Source organism: Ascidiella aspersa, chromosome 3 (genome assembly GCF_963924565.1).
Source record: "Ascidiella aspersa chromosome 3, kaAscAspe10.2, whole genome shotgun sequence".
NCBI lineage: Eukaryota > Metazoa > Chordata > Ascidiacea > Phlebobranchia > Ascidiidae > Ascidiella > Ascidiella aspersa.
Genome location: NC_139449.1, coordinates 3,004,787 through 3,011,138, shown reverse-complemented (window position 1 = coordinate 3,011,138; position 6,352 = coordinate 3,004,787).

The window sequence follows — 6,352 nt, the reverse complement described above, 5'->3', positions numbered from 1 at the left end:
GTAACAAACTCAGCTCAATTGTCGACTTACTACTTTCTAACGCCTCTGGTAGTTTAGGGGGCTAGTTTTTTTTTTAATTTTCCATAGATGAGGAGAAAACGTTATGCCATAAAGTTGACGTCAGATAGTTGCTCAAACCGTTACGTCACAAAATGTTATCTAAACGTGGCGTCATAAAAAGAATCTTAAAAGCAACATACAGTGTTTTATTTTGTAAAAGTGTTTGATTCGAGAGCTGCTATTAAAAGACACATTACAAGGATGTCATTGATTCACGCAACGTCTATTTTGATAAAACTGTCATTTTGTGGATGCGGTGAGATACACCCGACGACTTTCAGCAAAAGCGGTATATCAAAGTGGGTTGCGTAGCGGCTTGCGCTCCATATCATCGGATCCGGTCATTCAATTAAAACAGTCTGGGGGATTGTGCCGTCATCACGCCAGCCTGCTTTGTGTATTTTTCAAACTGTTCAGCACATTGCTGAAAGCGCTTTGTCAATGGTTTAGAATTTCCTGTTTTTCATTATCCGTGTTGAAGCGTGTTGTTACGAAATTTAAGTACCGCCAGCTGGAATGCTGTATTTAAGTGATTTAAATTTATGCCAAAAGCAGCATTCTTGTAAACTGTTCATGGTGGAGTCTAGATCGCATACGTTACGGAGGTAAATTATTGTAGGCTACGTATATCGTAAGAACCTGTAAGTACCGTTTCACGTTTGCAATAAATATTATTTTATTGTGGCTCGCAGCCACAGTAGCCTATACGAGAAGATATTGTGGGCACGAGATTAGTAGTTGAGTTGAATCTTCTGACTCTCGTTAAGGTTGCGTGCGTATAACTCGTTAGCCAACCACAATACCTCTGGTGATTATTAATTGTATTATCTGATAAATGAACAACCAGTTAAACTATAGAAGGCGGACAAGCTAGCATATAGGAGATGCTACTTGCAATATCAAAGTTGCGAACAGCAAGACGATAACTGAGAAGAAGCCTTTTTACAAGCGGAAAGCGGTCTTAAGTACACAAATCCCTGTGCTGACAGCACAGAGATAATGCAAGCCAGTAACTACTTTGCACTTTGGAGCGAGTAGGCAATAAATCTGTGGCATAAGCAATACATCACAAAAGTTACTACTGTAAACACAATCTCTTAGTCGGTAAATTATAGTCGTGCGCTCTACAATAAACTAAAAACCTATCTAAGATTCACCCCTTTTGTGATACGAATATAGATATAAGTTCCACTTTAGTATTGGCAGATACCGATGCTACTTCCTGGTATCGGGCAGCGTATCCTGTACCATATTATCGGACATAACAAGTAAGGATAGAATCTAGGATCACCCGATCCGTCAGAAATCAGTGCATTTCTAAGCAAAAAGGTCTACGACAATCAGTGCATTCAAAGGATAAAAAGTCCGACTTTTAGACTTTGAGGTCTTGGACAATGCACTAATTTGACTTAACAAATGTCACCCGATCCGTCAGCTAGGATCGTACCACCCGGTTCGTCAAGAAACTTACCGAAGCACATCGGTGAACTTACGAAAAAAACGCCGATTCAACTTCGGTAATATTATAATTTTCTATCCCAGGATATAATCTCGCTCGATTGGATCGTTTACCAGCGATGCGTATCGCGAACAGACGATAAATGCTAGGGTTTGCATATATTTTTTTCCAATTGGCGTGTTTGACAGGATAAGGCAATATATAACGTAGTTTTAAATAAAACAAAACGTAAAATGTAATAAAACAGTTACAATCAAACCCTATGATACCAGGCCGACGTCTTTTGTGGTAAACGCGTTGATAAGCCACTCCTAGCTTCCCAGGCTGATCTTATTCTTGAAAAACTGGTTCACTAAATGTACTGTAAGCGGAATTAAAATCAATTAAACAACATAATGTAGGTATAAATGTTGTAATTACAGCTCCACCACCCCTGTCTGTATTTATAGGAAATGGGCGCACACTGGTGATTTAAATTAGTAGCATGCACATTGCACACCTAAATTTGCAACACCAGAATAATAAAAATTTGTTACAGCACACCCGAGATCTTAGCGAAAGGTGCCATGAAATGCAGACTTGGTCCACCCTAGATCTGAGTAGATGGTTAATCCCTCAATTTGGCGCTGGCTGGTCAAGAATCCTACCACAACGAACATTTTTGGGGGGTTAGGTATTGGGTTTTGGTAGGTTAAGCAATTATATTAAATATAATAATACTTGACCCATCCTCACCCAAACACTAACCGACACCCTAACCCAGGAGTTCTTAACCTATATTGTATGTTTTACCCCCTTTAACGAAGATGAATATCAGATTCAATGGCATGGTTTTGGGCAAGCATTTCAAGCCAAAGATCTCTGATGGTAAGGCACTAGAATGCAATCCCCCCCCCCCCCCAATATATAAAATAATGCTTAATTATTAAAAAACAAAAGTAACAAATTACATCAGTTAAATTCAACGCGATGGCCTTGTTTTAACAAATTGTTCAAATCATTCCAGTTTGGTCTAGTTTTGTCTTTGTAAACTGGACAGTTTTGACTCAAAAAAGGACCGGTTTTTGCTCATCATACTTCGATGACCATTTAGGTAAAATAGCAGGTTTCATGGTACTGTTTGAAAATGTTTCCAGGCACAAAGCATACTAAGGAATTTGGCGATCATCCTTAATAAGATATGTAAATTCAAAATTTAAATAATTTCTCTGGTAATTTGACTTCTTTAGGGACATGCTGAAACACTCTAGGAAGTAAGAAATGTCCCCCAGACAATAAAATGTAAAAGAAAGATTCTTGCTTTTGTATCAGATGATCTTGGGACTGTTTGTTAAAACAGTCTTGAGATAATTAGGGACATGCTATTTGACTAAATTTTTTGGTAACTTTTACAGAATGTAGTAATTAGTCAATAAATTATTTTCAACTCTGAAACGTCCTCACTGGGCTAAAATGATCAACAATAAACTAATTTGGCCGTTTAAGCCGTATCCAGTGACAAAAAGTAGACAATCACATTCATTACCAGCACAAAATTTCGACAGGTGTACTTAACCTTACAGTTCTTGCTACTAATTAATAAAGCACTTAAAACTCACTATAACTGAACTTAGATAAAAAATCAATAGGCTACTAGTCTAGCTTCGAATTAGCAGTTAATCTGAACCAGAAAAGTAGGCTACCAATACCTACAGCTGGCACAACTTTTCTGTCCCGTCAACTGATGTGGATATTTTGATTGATAGCTCATTTACCGCTAAAATGACAAAATTTATCCAAGGTTAAGAAAGGCTGCCATAAGACAAATATTGCATTGCTTTAAAATTGTTTCAACGCTGTTGTAGGATACTAGTTTTTATAAATGTAGGACCAGAATTGTCAGTCAAACCAAATGACAAATCAACAATGTGTAAGTTATGGGTCATTGATACCCACTCTACATGTCTGATATGTATAGCTGTTTCAACCGTGTAATAATTCAAAATATTTCTACAAAAGAATATAACTAGTACCAGAAAGGTTATTTTTTTATTCTAGTACGTTACAGAGCCATATTACTTTAAGCAACCCAACTTATCCAGCAATCAGACTTTTTCCAAAAATTATTAATGTTATATATACAAATTTCCTAATTTTAGATATTATTATTTATCCATATGTGAATAATATCATGCAGAAAATGGAAGGCGTGGGGTGAAACCAGGAGTCTACTTGTTAAAAAGATCCATGACTTGACAGTTCAGTTGCTTAGTATTGGAATATTACAGGGTTCAACTAAAGCCTGAATACAGTGAAAGGGTCCTTGGGTTTCTGCCTGCATTCCATATTTTTGACAGACAAACATTTACTCCAGAATTCTGAGAATATATTAGCCAGAAAGGCCACAATTCATGTTAAATCTCTATTGAGGCAACATTTTACCTCGCATTAAGTCAGTGGAATGATTTTGGAAAAGGCCCAAAACTAAAACCCCAACTATGTTCCAAAACAGTACACCAGTCCACATCACATATACAAAGTATGACAATACAATGTTCAAGAGTAGGATGCCGCTATTTAGGTGCACAAAATAATCCTCATTGGGTATAAAAGTTTAGGATGGAGTAATAAACTCAAAGCCATTTACTAGTTAGATATATATTGGAAATTTACTATGCCTTCCTATAATATTGACATCTAAATGATTTTTTAAATGCAATGGTCAAATAAATCCGAGCAGACATCATCCTGAAACACCTCTTCTTTTGCTGGGTAGACTAATTTGCCTGTATATGTGACAAGAACCATTTGCTGTAATTTTTAGTTTTTACCAAGGTACACAATGCACATAATTGCTTTGGATGACCAGTGTACATTAGAAGCACATCCTGGTCATATCAAAATACACCAGGTTCTCAAATAGGGCACATTTAATGCACATTAGTGCCTATTTTGTGTACATCAGGTAAATTCTTTATTTTGCGAAATCACATCTAGTTAACATAACTCAGTTTCAGGCAAGCATTTCATGCAACTTTACTGCAAATCAATTTTGGGTTCTTGCCCCTGTGTAATTTGTATAATTTTTTATGTATGTCAAAAAGTATTCCTGTTTTTGATCGACTCAAGTTTTATAAAATTACGTTTCACTTTGGTATCCCGGTAACAAGGTCAAGGGGGCAGCCACCCCAATTACATTATATTATTTTCCATGACTCTTTATTTGTGTCACAGTTCAAATGCTTATCACAAGGTAAATTTCCTTAAGAATTAACATCAATGGTGGCCTGTCAAATGATTTCATGCATGTTTTTTAACATTACTTTAACTTAAGACACCTTAAAGATATTTAGCCAACAAGTTCATATTTGAATATCTGTAATTAACCCTTTTTAAACTTCCATCCTAAGGCAAACGGAACGGACACAAAGATGTCTTGTTATTTCAATTAAATAAAAAAATAAAGCGGTAAAATGTTGGCCTATAAAATTACCATATATAATTGGTAAACAGATTTACTTGTTGCCCTCTGCACTAAAATTATTGGTACAAATACTGTGTACCAAGCTATAAGCTATCCCTTTCAACCAATAACCAGGTTACAGTTAATCTTGTTTTGATGTTCAATTATCTTTTAGTTTCCATAACATCTTGAAATTGGTATAACTCATATTTCAGTTAGTGATTAGCACAACCTTAACAATGAAATTAAATTTAGACTGTTAATGACTGTTAATTCAAAAAACATTGTAGAAGTTAAAACTAATTTTTCTAAAATTCAACTGTTTAATTGCAAGGATGAGATATATTTTTACAGCCTGGGTTTGTCATGTTGCTTATGGTAAATTAAAGATATCGCCAAGTTGGTTAGTTGATAATATGTGCTGATATTTTTGTAATGGGTATGGAATATTTTGTAATGATGTGTTGCTTTTTTGTACTAAATTGTTTGTGTGCATTTTATCTAGTACATGGTACAAAATATTTATGTTTTATTTTAATTTTAGAAAAAATAATAGTATTTGAAATTTTAAGTGTTTGTTGACATTGGATGAAATGAAATTATGACTTTTGATGAAAAATATCACTTTAACATAGACTTCGAAAAAGACAAAAGAAGTCCATAGCAAGAATAACAGGTATTTTGTATGTAAAATTGTTTTTAAAAAACTTAAGGTATGTCATTCTGCTTATTGGTCTGCAGTTAGACTATGAATTTGAGTAAGCCTACTGCGTAGTAAGGAATCGAATCGGGCTGTAGACGGTTAGAAACTTGTAGGCCACACTGTAAATTGTAAACGTGGGATTTTCACCTACGTACTGTGGGTGGAGTTATATTACAACCCTATTAGTGGATTGCTGTAAATTCACCAAATTTAGTTGAAATAGAAGTCTGAAATTTGACTTACACGCTATTTACATTTTAATTAGTTTCTCCTAAATTTATTTCAGTTTATAAATATTGAAAATTTGTTAGGCATTTTTACCTTCATCTTAGTTGATAAGAACATTTCTTTTATTTTAAATGGTTTTAATTTTACAGAAAGAAAACTACAACTATCATTACTAATTTCTGAAAATTTGGACCATCTCCTGTTTTCTAAACAAGATGGACTTTGTCTGGTCAACAAAATCAAAGATCAAATAGTCAGGGTTCCTTTCTGTAAGGATTGCTTTGTGGTCAAATGACTACATCTTGTCAACTTACATATCACTCCAAAATGTATATGAGTAAGTTGATGAATACCCCAAAGCTTTAGTTATCTGAGCAATATTAAACTACATTTTCATACTCGATTACCATATACCGCAACTTTGTTGGAATTTGTTAGATATGGAAGCTAGATTTTTTCT